At 41.9% G+C, this 23,139-nt stretch overlaps 1 protein-coding gene across 1 annotated transcript in view; it reads right to left on the reverse strand.

Annotated features, from left to right (window-relative positions):
* The window catches only part of LOC127634790 (probable G-protein coupled receptor 158), a 222,415-nt gene that overhangs the window by 115,846 nt on the left and 83,430 nt on the right, over window positions 1-23,139 (reverse strand). The gene's annotated exons all lie outside the window — the stretch shown is intronic.

Raw genomic sequence — 23,139 nt, forward strand, 5'->3', positions numbered from 1 at the left:
TTCCAAAAACAAGCCTGGTGCATTTTCATCCTGGAGACTGATACTAGGTTGAGAAACTAGCTGCCAAGAAAGATGAAATAGTTTTAATTCATTTGTATCAAGTTTTTCTTACCACATTGGTCCATATATAATAAAGTAATATTTTGGCATGCATTACATATGAAAGTGGAAAGGGACACAGGAAATGGGAAAGGGGAAAAGAGGGGGAACGGGATTAGAAAACAAGCTCAAACTGGGACTAACAATTTTGTTCGTTTTTATTTTACAAACAAAAATGTTTCAAAAATATTTCAACTTGCATCTGACCCTGAATTCATTTTCAATCACTGGATATTACCACTTGCATGCAATTAGCATGCATTAGGAACATGCCAGCATAAAGCACAAACATTTATGAAAAGTAACAGCACAGCCATGCCAGTGGTCCAGCCCTCCCTCTTCAGTCATTGGTGGTCTCATCAGCAGGCTGCTCACTCTGTTAATGACTCTAATGAGCCAGATCTTTTGAATCTACAGTGTGAAACATACAGTGTGACCAGTGTAATCTGATTACAACATTAATGACTCTAATGAGCCAGTTCTTTTGAATCTACAGTGTGAAACATACAGTGTGACCAGTGTAATCTGATTACAACATTAATGACTCTAATGAGCCGGTTCTTTTGAATCTACAGTGTGAAACATACAGTGTGACCAGTGTAGTCTGATTCCCAAATTAATGACTCTAATGAGCCAGTTCTTTTGAATCTGAAATGTGAAACACACAGTGTGACCAGTGTAGTCTGATTCCCAAATTAATGACTCTAATGAGCCAGTTCTTTTGAATCTAAAATGTGAAACTTAAAGTGTGACCAGTGTAGTCTGATTCCCAAATTAATGACTCTTATGAGCCGGTTCTTTTGAATCTACAGTGTGAAACATACAGTGTGACCAGTGTAGTCTGATTCCCAAACAAATGACTCTAATGAGCTGGTTCTTTTGAATCTAAAATGTGAAACATACAGTGTGACCAGTGAAGTCTGATTCCCAAACAAATTACTCTAATGAGCCGGTTCTTTTGAATCTACAGTGTGAAACATACAGTGTGACCAGTGTAGTCTGATTCCCAAATTAATGACTCTAATGAGCCGGTTCTTTTGAATCTTCGATGTGAAACTTACAGTGTTACCAGTTTAGTCTGATTCCCAAATGAATGACTCTAATGAGCCAGTTCTAAAGTGTAGTGTTAAAAAAGTTTAACTTAGTTGCTAGATAGATAGATAGATAGATAGATAGATAGATAGATAGATAGATAGATAGATAGACACTCAGATAGATAGATATTTACCCTTAGATATATAGAGAGATATATATAGCTAGATAGATATTTACCATCAGATAGATAGATAGATAGATAGAGAGAGAGAGAGAGAGAGAGAGATATTTTTTATATAATTATGGTCATAAATAAATCAACCCAGAAGTCTGTACGATTTTCTGGTGCAGAAATATTTGATTTGTTACTCGGTTGCTAGGGTAAACCCATGTGGTTGCTATGCAGTTACCAAGGTAATACAATACATGGCTCCTTTCCATCCTGAGTGAAATAAGTCAACCCAGAAGTCTCTAATATTTTCTGGTGCAGAGATATGTGATTTGTTACTCGGTTGCTAGGGTAACTCCATCTGGTTGCTAGGCAGTTACCAGAGTGATACTAATCAAGTCTCCTTGCCATCCTGATTTAAATAAGTCAACCCGGAAATCTCTACTATTTTCTGGGGCAGAGATATGTGATTTGTTACTCGGTTGCTAGGGTAACCCCATCTGGTTGCTAGGCAGTTACCATAGTGATACTAATGAAGTCTCCTTGTCATCCTGATTGAAATAAGTCAATCCGGTAGTCTCTACGTTTTTCTGATGCAGAGATATGTGATTTGTTACTCGGTTGCTAAGGTAACCCATGTGGTTGCTAGACAGTTACCATAGTGATACTTATCAAGTCTCCTTGCCATCCTGATTGAAATAAATCAACCCAGAAGTCGCTCTGATTTTCTGGTGCAGAGATATGTGATTTGTTACTCAGTTACTAGGGTAACCCCATGTGGTTGCTAGGCAGTTACCATAGTGATACTTATCAAGTCTCCTTGCCATCCTGATTGAAATAAATGAACCCGGAAGTCTCTCTGATTTTCTGGTGCAGAGATATAGTTATTGCTAAACGGTTGCTAGGGTACTCTGTTTAGTTGCTAGGGAGTGGCTTGACAGCTGCCAATCATGAAACTCCAAAGGCTGCTTGTCAGTAGGAATGATATAAACCAACTCCCATGCCTCTGTGACATTCAGAATGGAAGATATCCCTCTATGGATTTTGGTTGTTAAGGTGCTCGACAATGGTTGCTAGGGAGGGGCTAGGAAGTGTTGAGGTGATTCATGATTGGCTGTTTGCTGCCCCGAGTCAAACGAGACCACCCTTGTGTTTCTATGACACTTCTATCCAGAGATATCCCTTTGATGTCTTTCATTACAAGTCTATGGGAGTTGTTGCTAAGGTGCTTTAAATTGTTGCTAGGGCGTGGCTTGATAGATTCAAAATGATCCTGAGAGACTGATTGGTGGTCTGAGTAAAATGAGCCCGCCCCCTTGTCTCTATGACACTGTGATCCAGAGCTATGTTCAATACAAAGTCCCTATGCAATTTCATTTCATGGGCCGTCCTACACCATTGTAAGTCAATGGGGGCAACTTTGGGCAGCTCCTGCCCCCAGGGGTGCAACTTTTACCCCATATTGAGGTATGCTCTTACAGAGCCTGCCAGCCTCTTCAAATGTGGCAAATCACACATTTCTGCAAAATCCTAGCTCGGAGCTGTGATGCGTCAAAGTTTGTCACAATGTTAAGTCTATGGGATTTTTCGGCGCTTTTTTGCCCCTGGGGCAAATACCGTACCCCGATAAACATAAAAGTCATAGCACACGTGTCCTCAATAGGCGTTCGATTTGACACCTCATTAGTGGGTGTATGCCAAGCGGTCTTGGGACGAGTTAGGTGCGAAGTTTTGTCGGAGATATAATAAAAATAAAAATAAAAGTATAATAAGTATGTGAGATTACAATAGTGATGCTTTGCAAGCACCACTAATAAAAGTATAACTAGATAGGTACATTTCCTGAAGAAAATGTGAGTGGTGCTTGCCGTGGCAAAACTCGATCAAACAGCATGTTGTAACTTGAAAAGAACAAAAATTATGGTCATAAATAAATCAACCCAGAAGTCTGTACGATTTTCTGGTGCAGAAATATGTGATTTGTTACTCGGTTGCTAGGGTAAGCCCATGTGGTTGCTATGCAGTTACCAAGGTAATACAATACATGGCTCCTTTCCATCCTGAGTGAAATAAGTCAACCCGGAAGTCTGTAGTGTGTTCTGGTGCAGAGATATGTGATATGTTGCTCGGTTGCTAGGGTAACTCCATCTGGTTGCTAGGCAGTTACCATAGTGATACTAATCAAGTCTCCTGGCCATCCTGATTAAAATAAATCAACCCGGAAGTCTCTATGTTTTTGTGATGCAGAGATATGTGATTTTTTACTCGGTTGCTAGGGTAACCCCATCTGGTTGCTAGGCAGATACCATAGTGATACTAATCAAGTGTCCTTGCCATCCTTATTGAAATAAGTCAACCCGGAAGTCTCTACGTTTTCTGATGCAGAGATATGTGATTTGTTACTCGGTTGCTAGGGTAAGCCCATCTGGTTGCTAGGCAGTTACCATAGTGATACTAATGAAGTCTCCTTGCCATCCTGATTGAAATAAGTCAACCGGAAGTCTCTATGTTTTTGTGATGCAGAGATATGTGATTTTTACTCGGTTGCTAGGGTAACCCCATCTGGTTGCTAGGCAGATACCATAGTGATACTAATCAAGTGTCCTTGCCATCCTTATTGAAATAAGTCAACCCGGAAGTCTCTACGTTTTCTGATGCAGAGATATGTGATTTGTTACTTCGGTTGCTAGGGTAAGCCCATCTGGTTGCTAGGCAGTTACCATAGTGATACTAATGAAGTGTCCTTGCCATCCTGATTGAAATAAGTCAACCCGGAAGTCTCTATGTTTTTGTGATGCAGAGATATGTGATTTGTTACTCGGTTGCTAGGGTAAGCCCATCTGGTTGCTAGGCAGTTACCATAGTGATACTAATGAAGTGTCCTTGCCATCCTGATTGAAATAAGTCAACCCGGAAGTCTCTACGTTTTCTGATGCAGAGATATGTGATTTGTTACTTTCGGTTGCTAGGGTAACCCCATCTGGTTGCTAGGCAGTTAACATAGTGATACTTATCAAGTCTCCTTGCCATCCTGATTGAAATAAATCAACCCAGAAGTCTCTCTGATTTTCTGGTGCAGAGATATAGTTACTGCTAAGCGGTTGCTAGGGTACTCTGTGTAGTTGCTAGGGAGTGGCTTGGCAGCTGCCAATCATGAATCTCCAAAGGCTGCTTGTCAGTATGAATGATATAAACCAACTCCCATGCCTCTGTGACATTCAGAATGGAAGATATCCCTCTATGGATTTTGGTTGTTAAGGTGCTCGACAATGGTTGCTAGGGAGGGGCTAGGAAGTGTTGAAGTGATGCATGATTGGCTGTTTGCTGTCCGAGTCAAGCGAGACCACCCTTGTGTTTCTATGACACTTCTATCCGGAGATATCCCTTTGATCTTTTTCAATAGAAGTCTATGGGACTTGTTGCTAAGGTGCTCTTAATGGTTGCTAGGGCGTGGCTTGATAGCTTCACAATGATCCAGAGAGACTGATTGGTTGTCTGAGTAAAATGAGCCCACCCCTCGTCTCTATGACACTGTGATCCAGAGCTATGTTCAATACAAATCCCTATGCCTTTTTCATTTCATGGGCGTCCTACACCATTATAAGTCAATTGGGGCATTTTTGGGCAGCTCCTGCCCCCAGGGGTGCAACTTTTACCCCATATTGAGGTATGCTCTTACAGAGCCTGCCAGCCTCTTCAAATGTGGCAAATCACTGCGTTTCTCTGAAATCCTAAGCTTGGAGCTGTGAGCGTCAAAGTTTGTCTCAATGTTAAGTCTATGGGATTTTTAGGCGCTTTTTTGCCCCTGGGGCAAATACCGTACCCGATAAACATAAAAGTCATAGCACACGTGTCCTCAATAGGCCGTTCGATTTGACACCTCATTAGGTGGGTCTACGCTAAGCGGTGCTTGGGGCGAGTTAGGTGCGAAGTTTTGTTAAGAGATATAATAAAAATAAAAATAAAAAGTATAATAAGTATGTGAGATTACAATAGTGATGCTTTGCAAGCACCACTAAAATAAAAGTATAATAAGTATGTGAGATTACAATAGTGATGCTTTGCAAGCACCACTAACTAGATAGGTACATTTCCTGAAGAAAATGTGAGTGGTGCTTGCCGTGGCAAAACTAGATCAAACAGCATGTTGTAACTGGAAAAGAACAAAAATTATGGTCATAAATAAATCAACCCAGAAGTCTGTACGATTTTCTGGTGCAGAAATATGTGATTTGTTACTTTCGGTTGCTAGGGTAAGCCCGTGTGGTTGCTATGCAGTTACCAAGGTAATACAATACATGGCTCCTTTCCATCCTGAGTGAAATAAGTCAACCCGGAAGTCTGTAGTGTGTTCTGGTGCAGAGATATGTGATATGTTGCTCGGTTGCTAGGGTAACTCCATCTGGTTGCTAGGCAGTTACCATAGTGATACTAATCAAGTCTCCTGGCCATCCTGATTAAAATAAATCAACCGGAAGTCTCTATGTTTTTGTGATGCAGAGATATGTGATTTTTTACTTTCGGTTGCTAGGGTAACCCCATCTGGTTGCTAGGCAGATACCATAGTGATACTAATCAAGTGTCCTTGCCATCCTTATTGAAATAAGTCAACCCGGAAGTCTCTACGTTTTTCTGATGCAGAGATATGTGATTTGTTACTCGGTTGCTAGGGTAAGCCCATCTGGTTGCTAGGCAGTTACCATAGTGATACTAATGAAGTCTCCTTGCCATCCTGATTGAAATAAGTCAACCCGGAAGTCTCTATGTTTTTGTGATGCAGAGATATGTGATTTGTTACTTTCGGTTGCTAGGGTAACCCCATCTGGTTGCTAGGCAGATACCATAGTGATACTAATCAAGTGTCCTTGCCATCCTGATTGAAATAAGTCAACCCGGAAGTCTCTACGTTTTCTGATGCAGAGATATGTGATTTGTTACTCGGTTGCTAGGGTAAGCCCATCTGGTTGCTAGGCAGTTACCATAGTGATACTAATGAAGTCTCCTTGCCATCCTGATTGAAGTAAGTCAACCCGGAAGTCTCTATGTTTTTGTGATGCAGAGATATGTGATTTGTTACTCGGTTGCTAGGGTAAGCCCATCTGGTTGCTAGGCAGTTACCATAGTGATACTAATGAAGTGTCCTTGCCATCCTGATTGAAATAAGTCAACCCGGAAGTCTCTACGTTTTTCTGATGCAGAGATATGTGATTTGTTACTTTCGGTTGCTAGGGTAACCCCATCTGGTTGCTAGGCAGTTAACATAGTGATACTTATCAAGTCTCCTTGCCATCCTGATTGAAATAAATCAACCCAGAAGTCTCTCTGATTTTCTGGTGCAGAGATATAGTTACTGCTAAGCGGTTGCTAGGGTACTCTGTGTAGTTGCTAGGGAGTGGCTTGGCAGCTGCCAATCATGAATCTCCAAAGGCTGCTTGTCAGTATGAATGATATAAACCAACTCCCATGCCTCTGTGACATTCAGAATGGAAGATATCCCTCTATGGATTTTGGTTGTTAAGGTGCTCGACAATGGTTGCTAGGGAGGGGCTAGGAAGTGTTGAAGTGATGCATGATTGGCTGTTTGCTGTCGAGTCAAGCGAGACCACCCTTGTGTTTCTATGACACTTCTATCCGGAGATATCCCTTTGATCTTTTTCAATAGAAGTCTATGGGACTTGTTGCTAAGGTGCTCTTAATGGTTGCTAGGGCGTGGCTTGATAGCTTCACAATGATCCAGAGAGACTGATTGGTTGTCTGAGTAAAATGAGCCCACCCCTCGTCTCTATGACACTGTGATCCAGAGCTATGTTCAATACAAATCCCTATGCCTTTTCATTTCATGGGCCGTCCTACACCATTATAAGTCAATTGGGGCATTTTTGGGCAGCTCCTGCCCCCAGGAGTGCAACTTTTACCCCATATTGAGGTATGCTCTTACAGAGCCTGCCAGCCTCTTCAAATGTGGCAAATCACTGCGTTTCTCTGAAATCCTAAGCTTGGAGCTGTGGCGTCAAAGTTTGTCTCAATGTTAAGTCTATGGGATTTTTAGGCCGCTTTTTTGCCCCTGGGGCAAATACCGTACCCGATAAACATAAAAGTCATAGCACGCGTGTCCTCAATAGGCGTTCGATTTGATACCTCATTAGGTGGGTCTCGCCAAGCGGTCTTGGGGCGAGTTAGGTGCGAAGTTTTGTTAAGAGATATAATAAAAATAAAAATAAAAAGTATAATAAGTATGTGAGATTACAATAGTGATGCTTTGCAAGCACCACTAAAAATAAAAAGTATAATAAGTATGTGAGATTACAATAGTGATGCTTTGCAAGCACCACTAACTAGATAGGTACATTTCCTGAAGAAAATGTGAGTGGTGCTTGCCGTGGCAAAACTAGATCAAACAGCATGTTGTAACTTGAAAAGAACAAAAATTATGGTCATAAATAAATCAGCCCAGAAGTCTGTACGATTTTCTGGTGCAGAAATATGTGATTTGTTACTAGGTTGCTAGGGTAAGCCCATGTGGTTGCTATGCAGTTACCAAGGTAATACAATACATGGCTCCTTTCCATCCTGAGTGAAATAAGTCAACCGGAAGTCTGTAGTGTTTTCTGGTGCAGAGATATGTGATTTGTTACTTCGGTTGCTAGGGTAACCCCATCTGGTTGCTAGGCAGTTACCATATTGATACTAATGAAGTGTCCTTGCCATCCTGGTTGAAATAAATCAACCCGGAAGTCTGTACTCTTTTCTGGTGCGAGATATGTGATTTGTTTCTCGGTTGCTAGGGTAACCCCATCTGGTTGCTAGGCAGTTACCATAGTGATAGTAATCAAGTGTCCTTGCGATCCTGAGTGAAATAAATCAACCGGAAGTCTGTACTCTTTTCTGGTGCGAGATATGTGATTTGTTTCTCGGTTGCTAGGGTAACCCCATCTGGTTGCTAGGCAGTTACCATAGTGATAGTAATCAAGTGTCCTTGCGATCCTGAGTGAAATAAATCAACCCGGAAGTCAGTACTATTTTCTGGTGCAGAGATATGTGATTTGTTACTTTCGGTTGCTAGGGTAACCCCATCTGGTTGCTAGGCAGTTACCATAGTGATAGTAATCAAGTGTCCTTGCCATCCTGATTGAAATAAGTCAACCCAGAAGTATCTACGTTTTTCTGATGCAGAGATATGTGATTTGTTACTTTCGGTTGCTAGGGTAACCCCATGTGGTTGCTAGGCAGTTACCATATTGATACTAATGAAGTGTCCTTGCCATCCTGGTTGAAATAAATCAACCTGGAAGTCTGTACTCTTTTCTGGTGCCGAGATATGTGATTTGTTTCTGGGTTGCTAGGGTAACCCCATCTGGTTGCTAGGCAGTTACCATAGTGATAGTAATGAAGTGTCCTTGCCATCCTGAGTGAAATAAATCAACCCGGAAGTCAGTACTATTTTCTGGTGCAGAGATATGTGATTTGTTACTTTCGGTTGCTAGGGTAACCCCATCTGGTTGCTAGGCAGTAATCATAGTGATACTAATCAAGTGTCCTTGCCATCCTGATTGAAATAAGTCAACCCGGAAGTCTCTACGTTTTTCTGATGCAGAGATATGTGATTTGTTACTTCGGTTGCTAGGAGTAAGCTCATGTGGTTGCTAGGCAGTTACCATAGTGATACTAATGAAGTGTCCTTGCCATCCTGATTGAAATAAGTCAACCCGGAAGTCTCTACGTTTTCTGATGCAGAGATATGTGATTTGTTACTGCGGTTGCTAGGGTAACCCCATCTGGTTGCTAGGCAGTTACCATAGTGATACTAATCAAGTGTCCTTGCCATCCTGATTGAAATAAGTCAACCGGAAGTCTCTATGTTTTTGTGATGCAGAGATATGTGATTTGTTACTTCGGTTGCTAGGGTAAGCCCATCTGGTTGCTAGGCAGTTACCATAGTGATACTAATGAAGTGTCCTTGCCATCCTGATTGAAATAAGTCAACCCGGAAGTCTCTCGTTTTTCTGATGCAGAGATATGTGATTTGTTACTCGGTTGCTAGGGTAACCCCATCTGGTTGCTAGGCAGTTAACATAGTGATACTTATCAAGTCTCCTTGCCATCCTGATTGAAATAAATCAACCCAGAAGTCTCTCTGATTTTCTGGTGCAGAGATATAGTTACTGCTAAGCGGTTGCTAGGGTACTCTGTGTAGTTGCTAGGGAGTGGCTTGGCAGCTGCCAATCATGAATCTCCAAAGGCTGCTTGTCAGTATGAATGATATAAACCAACTCCCATGCCTCTGTGACATTCAGAATGGAAGATATCCCTCTATGGATTTTGGTTGTTAAGGTGCTCGACAATGGTTGCTAGGGAGGGGCTAGGAAGTGTTGAAGTGATGCATGATTGGCTGTTTGCTGTCCGAGTCAAGCGAGACCACCCTTGTGTTTCTATGACACTTCTATCCGGAGATATCCCTTTGATCTGTTTCAATAGAAGTCTATGGGACTTGTTGCTAAGGTGCTCTTAATGGTTGCTAGGGCGTGGCTTGATAGCTTCACAATGATCCAGAGAGACTGATTGGTTGTCTGAGTAAAATGAGCCCACCCCTCGTCTCTATGACACTGTGATCCAGAGCTATGTTCAATACAAATCCCTATGCCTTTTCATTTCATGGGCAGTCCTACACCATTATAAGTCAATTGGGGCATTTTTGGGCAGCTCCTGCCCCCAGAGGTGCAACTTTTACCCCATATTGAGGTATGCTCTTACAGAGCCTGCCAGCCTCTTCAAATGTGGCAAATCACTGCGTTTCTCTGAAATCCTAAGCTTGGAGCTGTGGCCGTCAAAGTTTGTCTCAATGTTAAGTCTATGGGATTTTTAGGCGCTTTTTTGCCCCTGGGGCAAATACCGTACCCGATAAACATAAAAGTCATAGCACACGTGTCCTCAATAGGCCGTTAGATTTGACACCTCATTAGGTGGGTCTCGCTAAGCGGTCTTGGGGACGAGTTAGGTGCGAAGTTTTGTTAAGAGATATAAAAATAATAAAAATAAAAATAATAAATAACTAGATAGGTACATTTCCTGAAGAAAATGTGAGTGGTGCTTGCAGTGGCAAAACTAGATCAAACAGCATGTTGTAACTTGAAAAGAACAAAAATTATGGTCATAAATAAATCAACCCAGAAGTCTGTACGATTTTCTGGTGCAGAAATATGTGATTTGTTACTAGGTTGCTAGGGTAAGCCCATGTGGTTGCTATGCAGTTACCAAGGTAATACAATACATGGCTCCTTTCCATCCTGAGTGAAATAAGTCAACCCGGAAGTCTGTAGTGTTTTCTGGTGCAGAGATATGTGATTTGTTACTTTCGGTTGCTAGGGTAACCCCATCTGGTTGCTAGGCAGTTACCATAGTGATACTAATCAAGTGTCCTTGCCATCCTGATTGAAATAAATCAACCCAGAAGTCTCTACGTTTTTCTGATGCAGAGATATGTGATTTGTTATTCGGTTGCTAGGGTAACCCCATCTGGTTGCTAGGCAGTTACCATAGTGATACTAATCAAGTGTCCTTGCCATCCTGATTGAAATAAACCAACCCAGAAGTCTCTCGTTTTCTGATGCAGAGATATGTGATTTGTTACTTGGTTGCTAGGGTAAGCCCATGTGGTTGCTAGGCAGTTACCATAGTGATACTAATGCAAGTGCTCCTTGCCATCCTGAGTGAAATAAGTCAACCCGGAAGTCTCTAGTGTTTTCTGGTGCAGAGATATGTGATTTGTTATCTCGGTTGCTAGGGTAACCCCATCTGGTTGCTAGGCAGTTACCATAGTGATAGTAATCAAGTGTCCTTGCGATCCTGAGTGAAATAAATCAACCGGAAGTCTGTACTCTTTTCTGGTGCAGAGATATGTGATTTGTTTCTCGGTTGCTAGGGTAACCCCATCTGGTTGCTAGGCAGTTACCATAGTGATAGTAATCAAGTGTCCTTGCGATCCTGAGTGAAATAAATCAACCGGAAGTCAGTACTATTTTCTGGTGCAGAGATATGTGATTTGTTACTTTCGGTTGCTAGGGTAACCCCATCTGGTTGCTAGGCAGTTACCATAGTGATAGTAATCAAGTGTCCTTGCCATCCTGATTGAAATAAGTCAACCCAGAAGTATCTACGTTTTCTGATGCAGAGATATGTGATTTGTTACTTCGGTTGCTAGGGTAACCCCATGTGGTTGCTAGGCAGTTACCATATTGATACTAATGAAGTGTCCTTGCCATCCTGGTTGAAATAAATCAACCTGGAAGTCTGTACTCTTTTCTGGTGCGAGATATGTGATTTGTTTCTCGGTTGCTAGGGTAACCCCATCTGGTTGCTAGGCAGTTACCATAGTGATAGTAATGAAGTGTCCTTGCCATCCTGAGTGAAATAAATCAACCGGAAGTCAGTACTATTTTCTGGTGCAGAGATATGTGATTTGTTACTCGGTTGCTAGGGTAACCCCATCTGGTTGCTAGGCAGTAATCATAGTGATACTAATCAAGTGTCCTTGCCATCCTGATTGAAATAAGTCAACCCGGAAGTCTCTACGTTTTTCTGATGCAGAGATATGTGATTTGTTACTCGGTTGCTAGGGTAAGCTCATGTGGTTGCTAGGCAGTTACCATAGTGATACTAATGAAGTGTCCTTGCCATCCTGATTGAAATAAGTCAACCCGGAAGTCTCTACGTTTTCTGATGCAGAGATATGTGATTTGTTACTTCGGTTGCTAGGGTAACCCCATCTGGTTGCTAGGCAGTTACCATAGTGATACTAATCAAGTGTCCTTGCCATCCTGATTGAAATAAGTCAACCGGAAGTCTCTATGTTTTTGTGATGCAGAGATATGTGATTTGTTACTTTCGGTTGCTAGGGTAAGCCCATCTGGTTGCTAGGCAGTTACCATAGTGATACTAATGAAGTGTCCTTGCCATCCTGATTGAAATAAGTCAACCCGGAAGTCTCTACGTTTTCTGATGCAGAGATATGTGATTTGTTACTCGGTTGCTAGGGTAACCCCATCTGGTTGCTAGGCAGTTAACATAGTGATACTTATCAAGTCTCCTTGCCATCCTGATTGAAATAAATCAACCCAGAAGTCTCTCTGATTTTCTGGTGCAGAGATATAGTTACTGCTAAGCGGTTGCTAGGGTACTCTGTGTAGTTGCTAGGGAGTGGCTTGGCAGCTGCCAATCATGAATCTCCAAAGGCTGCTTGTCAGTATGAATGATATAAACCAACTCCCATGCCTCTGTGACATTCAGAATGGAAGATATCCCTCTATGGATTTTGGTTGTTAAGGTGCTTCGACAATGGTTGCTAGGGAGGGGCTAGGAAGTGTTGAAGTGATGCATGATTGGCTGTTTGCTGTCCGAGTCAAGCGAGACCACCCTTGTGTTTCTATGACACTTCTATCCGGAGATATCCCTTTGATCTTTTTCAATAGAAGTCTATGGGACTTGTTGCTAAGGTGCTCTTAATGGTTGCTAGGGCGTGGCTTGATAGCTTCACAATGATCCAGAGAGACTGATTGGTTGTCTGAGTAAAATGAGCCCACCCCTCGTCTCTATGACACTGTGATCCAGAGCTATGTTCAATACAAATCCCTATGCCTTTTCATTTCATGGGCGTCCTACACCATTATAAGTCAATTGGGGCATTTTTGGGCAGCTCCTGCCCCCAGGGGTGCAACTTTTACCCCATATTGAGGTATGCTCTTACAGAGCCTGCCAGCCTCTTCAAATGTGGCAAATCACTGCGTTTCTCTGAAATCCTAAGCTTGGAGCTGTGGCGTCAAAGTTTGTCTCAATGTTAAGTCTATGGGATTTTTAGGCGCTTTTTTGCCCCTGGGGCAAATACCGTACCCGATAAACATAAAAGTCATAGCACACGTGTCCTCAATAGGCGTTCGATTTGACACCTCATTAGGTGGGTCTCACTAAGCGGTCTTGGGGACGAGTTAGGTGCGAAGTTTTGTTAAGAGATATAAAAATAAAAATAAAAATAAAAATAAAAGTATAATAATAAGTATGTGAGATTACAATAGTGATGCTTTGCAAGCACCACTAACTAGATAGGTACATTTCCTGAAGAAAATGTGAGTGGTGCTTGCCGTGGCAAAACTAGATCAAACAGCATGTTGTAACTTGAAAAGAACAAAAATTATGGTCATAAATAAATCAGCCCAGAAGTCTGTACGATTTTCTGGTGCAGAAATATGTGATTTGTTACTAGGTTGCTAGGGTAAGCCCATGTGGTTGCTATGCAGTTACCAAGGTAATACAATACATGGCTCCTTTCCATCCTGAGTGAAATAAGTCAACCCGGAAGTCTGTAGTGTTTTCTGGTGCAGAGATATGTGATTTGTTACTCGGTTGCTAGGGTAACCCCATCTGGTTGCTAGGCAGTTACCATATTGATACTAATGAAGTGTCCTTGCCATCCTGATTGAAATAAGTCAACCCGGAAGTCTGTACGTTTTTCTGATGCAGAGATATGTGATTTGTTACTCGGTTGCTAGGGTAACCCCATGTGGTTGCTAGGCAGTTACCATATTGATGCTAATGAAGTGTCCTTGCCATCCTGGTTGAAATAAATCAACCTGGAAGTCTGTACTCTTTTCTGGTGCCGAGATATGTGATTTGTTTCTCGGTTGCTAGGGTAACCCCATCTGGTTGCTAGGCAGTTACCATAGTGATACTAATGAAGTGTCCTTGCCATCCTGAGTGAAATAAATCAAGCCGGAAGTCAGTACTATTTTCTGGTGCAGAGATATGTGATTTGTTACTCGGTTGTTAGGGTAACCCCATCTGGTTGCTAGGCAGTAATTATAGTGATACTAATCAAGTGTCCTTGCCATCCTGATTGAAATAAGTCAACCGGAAGTCTCTACGTTTTCTGATGCAGAGATATGTGATTTGTTACTCGGTTGCTAGGGTAAGCTCATGTGGTTGCTAGGCAGTTACCATAGTGATACTAATGAAGTGTCCTTGCCATCCTGATTGAAATAAGTCAACCCGGAAGTCTCTACGTTTTCTGATGCAGAGATATGTGATTTGTTACTTCGGTTGCTAGGGTAACCCCATCTGGTTGCTAGGCAGTTAACATAGTGATACTTATCAAGTCTCCTTGCCATCCTGATTGAAATAAGTCAACCGGAAGTCTCTATGTTTTTGTGATGCAGAGATATGTGATTTGTTACTTTCGGTTGCTAGGGTAAGCCCATCTGGTTGCTAGGCAGTTACCATAGTGATACTAATGAAGTGTCCTTGCCATCCTGATTGAAATAAGTCAACCCGGAAGTCTCTACGTTTTTCTGATGCAGAGATATGTGATTTGTTACTTCGGTTGCTAGGGTAACCCCATCTGGTTGCTAGGCAGTTAACATAGTGATACTTATCAAGTCTCCTTGCCATCCTGATTGAAATAAATCAACCCAGAAGTCTCTCTGATTTTCTGGTGCAGAGATATAGTTACTGCTAAGCGGTTGCTAGGGTACTCTGTGTAGTTGCTAGGGAGTGGCTTGGCAGCTGCCAATCATGAATCTCCAAAGGCTGCTTGTCAGTATGAATGATATAAACCAACTCCCATGCCTCTGTGACATTCAGAATGGAAGATATCCCTCTATGGATTTTGGTTGTTAAGGTGCTCGACAATGGTTGCTAGGGAGGGGCTAGGAAGTGTTGAAGTGATGCATGATTGGCTGTTTGCTGTCCGAGTCAAGCGAGACCACCCTTGTGTTTCTATGACACTTCTATCCGGAGATATCCCTTTGATCTTTTTCAATAGAAGTCTATGGGACTTGTTGCTAAGGTGCTCTTAATGGTTGCTAGGGCGTGGCTTGATAGCTTCACAATGATCCAGAGAGACTGATTGGTTGTCTGAGTAAAATGAGCCCACCCCTCGTCTCTATGACACTGTGATCCAGAGCTATGTTCAATACAAATCCCTATGCCTTTTCATTTCATGGGCAGTCCTACACCATTATAAGTCAATTGGGGCATTTTTGGGCAGCTCCTGCCCCCAGGGTGCAACTTTTACCCCATATTGAGGTATGCTCTTACAGAGCCTGCCAGCCTCTTCAAATGTGGCAAATCACTGCGTTTCTCTGAAATCCTAAGCTTGGAGCTGTGGCCGTCAAAGTTTGTCTCAATGTTAAGTCTATGGGATTTTTAGGCGCTTTTTGCCCCTGGGGCAAATACCGTACCCGATAAACATAAAAGTCATAGCACATGTGTCCTCAATAGGCCGTTCGATTTGACACCTCATTAGGTGGGTCTCATGCCAAGCGGTCTTGGGGCGAGTTAGGTGCGAAGTTTTGTTAAGAGATATAAAATAAAAATAAAAATAAAAATAAAAGTATAATAATAAGTATGTGAGATTACAATAGTGATGCTTTGCAAGCACCACTAACTAGATAGGTACATTTCCTGAAGAAAATGTGAGTGGTGCTTGCCGTGGCAAAACTAGATCAAATAGCCTGCTTGAAAAGAACAGAAATTGTGGTCATAAATAAATCAACCCAGAAGTCTGTATAATGTTCTGGTGCAGAAATATGTGATTTGTTAGTAGGTTGCTAGGGTAACCCCATGTGGTTGCTAGGCAGTTACCATAGTGATACTAATCAAGTGTCCTTGCCATCCTGATTGAAATAAGTCAAACCGGAAGTCTGTATGTTTTTGTGATGCAGAGATATGTGATTTGTTACTCGGTTGCTAGGGTAAGCCCATCTGGTTGCTAGGCAGTTACCATAGTGATACTAATGAAGTGTCCTTTCCATCCTGATTGAAATAAGTCAACCGGAAGTCTGTACGTTTTTCTGATGCAGAGATATGTGATTTGTTACTCGGTTGCTAGGGTAACCCCATCTGGTTGCTAGGCAGTTACCATAGTGATACTAATCAAGTGTCCTTGCCATCCTGATTGAAATAAGTCAAACCGGAAGTCTGTATGTTTTTGTGATGCAGAGATATGTGATTTGTTACTCGGTTGCTAGGGTAAGCCCATCTGGTTGCTAGGCAGTTACCATAGTGATACTAATGAAGTCTCCTTTCCATCCTGATTGAAATAAGTCAACCCGGAAGTCTCTACGTTTTTCTGATGCAGAGATATGTGATTTGTTACTCGGTTGCTAGGGTAACCCAATCTGGTTGCTAGGCAGTTACCATAGTGATACTAATCAAGTGTCCTTGCCATCCTGATTGAAATAAGTCAAACCGGAAGTCTGTATGTTTTTGTGATGCAGAGATATGTGATTTGTTACTCGGTTGCTAGGGTAAGCCCATCTGGTTGCTAGGCAGTTACCATAGTGATACTAATCAAGTCTCCTTGCCATCCTGATTGAAATAAATCAACCCAGAAGTCTCTCTGATTTTCTGGTGCAGAGATATAGTTACTGCTAAACGGTTGCTAGGGTACTCTGTTTAGTTGCTAGGGAGTGGCTTGGCAGCTGCCAATCATGAATCTCCAAAGGCTGCTTGTCAGTATGAATGATATAAACCAACTCCCATGCCTCTGTGACATTCAGAATGGAAGATATCCCTCTATGGATTTTGGTTGTTAAGGTGCTTTCGACAATGGTTGCTAGGGAGGGGCTAGGAAGTGTTGATTTGATGCATGATTGGCTGTTTGCTGTCCGAGTCAAGCGAGACCACCCTTGTGTTTCTATGACACTTCTATCCGGAGATATCCCTTTGATCTGTTTCAATAGAAGTCTATGGGACTTGTTGCTAAGGTGCTCTTAATGGTTGCTAGGGCGTGGCTTGATAGCTTCACAATGATCCTGAGAGACTGATTGGTCGTCTGAGTAAAATGAGCCCACCCCTCGTCTCTATGACACTGTGATCCAGAGCTATGTTCAATACAAATCCCTATGCCTTTTCATTTCATGGGCGTCCTACACCATTATAAGTCAATTGGGGCATTTTTGGGCAGCTCCTGCCCCCAGGAGTGCAACTTTTACCCCATATTGAGGTATGCTCTTACAGAGCCTGCCAGCCTCTTCAAATGTGGCAAATCACTGCGTTTCTCTGAAATCCTAAGCTTGGAGCTGTGGCGCGTCAAAGTTTGTCTCAATGTTAAGTCTATGGGATTTTTAGGCGCTTTTTTGCCCCTGGGGCAAATACCGTACCCGATAAACTATAAAAGTCATAGCACACGTGTCCTCAATAGGCCGTTCGATTTGACACCTCATTAGTGGGTCTCACTAAGCGGTCTTGGGACGAGTTAGGTGCGAAGTTTTGTTAAGAGATATAAAAATAAAAATAAAAATAAAAATAAAAACTAGATAGGTACATTTCCTGAAGAAAATGTGAGTGGTGCTTGCCGTGGCAAAACTAGATCAAACAGCATGTTGTAACTTGTAAAGAAAAAAATTATGGTCATAAATAAATCAGCCCAGAAGTCTGTACGATTTTCTGGTGCAGAAATATGTGATTTTGTACTCGGTTGCTAGGGTAAGCCCATGTGGTTGCTATGCAGTTACCAAGGTAATACAATACATGGCTCCTTTCCATCCTGAGTGAAATAAGTCAACCCGGAAGTCTGTAGTGTTTTCTGGTGCAGAGATATGTGATTTGTTACTCGGTTGCTAGGGTAACCCCATCTGGTTGCTAGGCAGTTACCATATTGATACTAATGAAGTGTCCTTGCCATCCTGGTTGAAATAAATCAACCGGAAGTCTGTACTCTTTTCTGGTGCGAGATATGTGATTTGTTTCTCGGTTGCTAGGGTAACCCCATCTGGTTGCTAGGCAGTTACCATAGTGATAGTAATCAAGTGTCCTTGCGATCCTGAGTGAAATAAATCAACCCGGAAGTCTGTACTCTTTTCTGGTGCGAGATATGTGATTTGTTTCTCGGTTGCTAGGGTAACCCCATCTGGTTGCTAGGCAGTTACCATAGTGATAGTAATCAAGTGTCCTTGCGATCCTGAGTGAAATAAATCAACCCGGAAGTCAGTACTATTTTCTGGTGCAGAGATATGTGATTTGTTACTCGGTTGCTAGGGTAACCCCATCTGGTTGCTAGGCAGTTACCATAGTGATAGTAATCAAGTGTCCTTGCCATCCTGATTGAAATAAGTCAACCCAGAAGTATCTACGTTTTTCTGATGCAGAGATATGTGATTTGTTACTCGGTTGCTAGGGTAACCACATGTGGTTGCTAGGCAGTTACCATATTGATACTAATGAAGTGTCCTTGCCATCCTGAGTGAAATAAATCAACCCGGAAGTCAGTACTATTTTCTGGTGCAGAGATATGTGATTTGTTACTTTCGGTTGCTAGGGTAACCCCATCTGGTTGCTAGGCAGTAATCATAGTGATACTAATCAAGTGTCCTTGCCATCCTGATTGAAATAAGTCAACCCGGAAGTCTCTACGTTTTCTGATGCAGAGATATGTGATTTGTTACTCGGTTGCTAGGAGTAAGCTCATGTGGTTGCTAGGCAGTTACCATAGTGATACTAATGAAGTGTCCTTGCCATCCTGATTGAAATAAGTCAACCCGGAAGTCTCTACGTTTTCTGATGCAGAGATATGTGATTTGTTACTCGGTTGCTAGGGTAACCCCATCTGGTTGCTAGGCAGTTAACATAGTGATACTTATCAAGTCTCCTTGCCATCCTGATTGAAATAAGTCAACCGGAAGTCTCTATGTTTTTGTGATGCAGAGATATGTGATTTGTTACTCGGTTGCTAGGGTAAGCCCATCTGGTTGCTAGGCAGATACCATAGTGATACTAATCAAGTGTCCTTGCCATCCTGATTGAAATAAGTCAACCCGGAAGTCTCTACGTTTTCTGATGCAGAGATATGTGATTTGTTACTCGGTTGCTAGGGTAACCCCATCTGGTTGCTAGGCAGTTAAAATAGTGATACTTATCAAGTCTCCTTGCCATCCTGATTGAAATAAATCAACCCAGAAGTCTCTCTGATTTTCTGGTGCAGAGATATAGTTACTGCTAAGCGGTTGCTAGGGTACTCTGTGTAGTTGCTAGGGAGTGGCTTGGCAGCTGCCAATCATGAATCTCCAAAGGCTGCTTGTCAGTATGAATGATATAAACCAACTCCCATGCCTCTGTGACATTCAGAATAGAAGATATCCCTCTATGGATTTTTGTTGTTAAGGTTCTCAACAATGGTTGCTAGGGAGGGGCTAGGAAGTGTTGAGGTGATGCATGATTGGCTGTTTGCTGTCCGAGTCAAGCGAGACCACCCTTGTGTTTCTATGACACTTCTATCCGGAGATATCCCTTTGATCTGTTTCAATAGAAGTCTATGGGACTTGTTGCTAAGGTGCTCTTAATGGTTGCTAGGGCGTGGCTTGATAGCTTCACAATGATCCTGAGAGACCGATTGGTCGTCTGAGTAAAATGAGCCCACCCCTCGTCTCTATGACACTGTGATCCAGAGCTATGTTCAATACAAATCCCTATGCCTTTTTCATTTCATGGGCAGTCCTACACCATTATAAGTCAATTGGGGCATTTTTGGGCAGCTCCTGCCCCCAGGAGTGCAACTTTTACCCCATATTGAGGTATGCTCTTACAGAGCCTGCCAGCCTCTTCAAATGTGGCAAATCACTGCGTTTCTCTGAAATCCTAAGCTTGGAGCTGTGGCGTCAAAGTTTGTCTCAATGTTAAGTCTATGGGATTTTTAGGCGCTTTTTTGCCCCTGGGGCAAATACCGTACCCGATAAACATAAAAGTCATAGCACACGTGTCCTCAATAGGCGTTCGATTTGACACCTCATTAGTGGGTCTACGCCAAGCGGTCTTGGGGACGAGTTAGGTGCGAAGTTTTGTTAAGAGATATAAAAATAAAAATAAAAATAAAAATAAAAATAAAAACTAGATAGGTACATTTCCTGAAGAAAATGTGAGTGGTGCTTGCCGTGGCAAAACTAGATCAAATAGCCTGCTTGAAAAGAACAGAAATTGTGGTCATAAATAAATCAACCCAGAAGTCTGTATAATGTTCTGGTGCAGAAATATGTGATTTGTTAGTAGGTTGCTAGGGTAACCCCATGTGGTTGCTAGGCAGTTACCATAGTGATACTAATCAAGTGTCCTTGCCATCCTGATTGAAATAAGTCAAACCGGAAGTCTGTATGTTGTTGTGATGCAGAGATATGTGATTTGTTACTCGGTTGCTAGGGTAAGCCCATCTGGTTGCTAGGCAGTTACCATAGTGATACTAATGAAGTCTCCTTTCCATCCTGATTGAAATAAGTCAACCCGGAAGTCTCTACGTTTTTCTGATGCAGAGATATGTGATTTGTTACTCGGTTGCTAGGGTAACCCCATCTGGTTGCTAGGCAGTTACCATAGTGATACTAATGAAGTGTCCTTGCCATCCTGATTGAAATAAATCAACCCAGAAGTCTCTCTGATTTTCTGGTGCAGAGATATAGTTACTGCTAAGCGGTTGCTAGGGTACTCTGTTTAGTTGCTAGGGAGTGGCTTGGCAGCTGCCAATCATGAATCTCCAAAGGCTGCTTGTCAGTATGAATGATATAAACCAACTCCCATGCCTCTGTGACATTCAGAATGGAAGATATCCCTCTATGGATTTTGGTTGTTAAGGTGCTTTCGACAATGGTTGCTAGGGAGGGGCTAGGAAGTGTTGATTTGATGCATGATTGGCTGTTTGCTGTCCGAGTCAAGCGAGACCACCCTTGTGTTTCTATGACACTTCTATCCGGAGATATCCCTTTGATCTGTTTCAATACAAGTCTATGGGACTTGTTGCTAAGGTGCTCTTAATGGTTGCTAGGGCGTGGCTTGATAGCTTCACAATGATCCTGAGAGACTGATTGGTCGTCTGAGTAAAATGAGCCCACCCCTCGTCTCTATGACACTGTGATCCAGAGCTATGTTCAATACAAATCCCTATGCCTTTTCATTTCATGGGCAGTCCTACACCATTATAAGTCAATTGGGGCATTTTTGGGCAGCTCCTGCCCCCAGGGGTGCAACTTTTACCCCATATTGAGGTATGCTCTTACAGAGCCTGCCAGCCTCTTCAAATGTGGCAAATCACGCGTTTCTCGTGAAATCCTAGCTTCGGAGCTGTGGCGCTCAAAGTTTGTCACAATGTTAAGTCTATGGGATTTTTAGGCGCTTTTTTGCCCCTGGGGCAAATACCGTACCCGATAAACATAAAAGTCATAGCACCGCGTGTCCTCAATAGGCCGTTCGATTTGACACCTCATTAGGTGGGTCTCGCCAAGCGGTCTTGGGGCGAGTTAGGTGCGAAGTTTTGTCAGGAGATAGAATAATAAAAAGTATAAAAATAAAAATAAGTATGTGAGATTACAATAGTGATGCTTTGCAAGCACCACTAATAAAAATAATAAGTATGTGAGATTACAATAGTGATGCTTTGCAAGCACCACTAATAATAAGTATGTGAGATTACAATAGTGATGCTTTGCAAGCACCACTAAAAATAAAAAGTATAATAAGTATGTGAGATTACAATAGTGATGCTTTGCAAGCACCACTAAAAATAAAAAGTATAATAAGTATGTGAGATTACAATAGTGATGCTTTGCAAGCACCACTAATAAAAATAATAAGTATGTGAGATTACAATAGTGATGCTTTGCAAGCACCACTAATAAAAATAAAAATAATAAGTATGTGAGATTACAATAGTGATGCTTTGCAAGCACCACTAATAAATAGGATTTCAGTAAGTTGGCTTTCACAAGCCAACTTAATAATCACCATCCATTATGCTATAGTGTGTTTTGAGTGACAGCCAGGGTTAGGTGTTTGCATAATATGCATAATATACAGTGTTAATATGCAGTAAAAGCCGCATAATCGATTAACCGATTAAATCAGATGATAGTTTTTAAAATGTATTGAATGCTAAAAAAATTCTAAGTCTTTCCTTACTATGACAGGTACATGCATTGAGGCTACATGAGTCCAAAATGAATAAAATCCAAGCAGTTTATTATGCACTCAAAACCCCAATAATAACCAGAAAAGCATAACTTTTAACTAGAAACAAGACTGGAATTCACGTACTAATTTTGAAATGGAGGCTCTGTTACAATCCTAAAGTCTTTGCCAAATTAAGCTTTTTATAGCCTGCATTCACTCAATTAAAACTATTGCCAACTACCAGTATAGATGTTTGCAGATAACAGATAGTTTCAAAAAGCAACTATCGGCTCCAATTAATCGGTAAAACCGATATATTGGTCTACCTCTAATATGCAGTTGCTAGTGTGTTTCGGGGAGTAGCTAGAGCATCGCTAGGATATTCAGTGCGGATTCAAGGTGGTTGCTTAGTGTGTTGCTAGGGTATTCAGAATAGTTGCTAGGTGGTTGCATAGATAGATAGATGCGATAAGACATAAGACTTTAAACATGCTGTTGTATTCATCTTAACTTCATCAGAGAGGGGTCAACATTACAGGAAACATAATCTGCTGAAGGGATGATTGCTTAGTGAAGCAGATACACAAAACACAAGAGAAATACACTGAACACATCCAAGTTCTCCCAGGAACACACTTATGAGAGGTCACTGGAGGAGAGTCAGAGAGGAGCTATCACAGATGGATGACATGTGGTGATGTCCACATGTCTGCTCTCTCTACCTCTTTCTGCTTCAGCAAGGTGTAGAAGGAATATAGCTTTAGAATCTGTTCATAAATCAGCAAACTCTCTGATTTTCAACACAACCATAAACTCATTTCAATGGCAAACATTATTAGCTACTTGAGACCAATTTGGACATAGTCTTATATAGCTAAACGGTTGACAACATAAAGTATGGTCCATTTTGCAGCTTCTTC

The sequence above is a fragment of the Xyrauchen texanus genome, chromosome 42 (assembly GCF_025860055.1).
Source record: "Xyrauchen texanus isolate HMW12.3.18 chromosome 42, RBS_HiC_50CHRs, whole genome shotgun sequence".
Lineage (NCBI taxonomy): Eukaryota > Metazoa > Chordata > Actinopteri > Cypriniformes > Catostomidae > Xyrauchen > Xyrauchen texanus.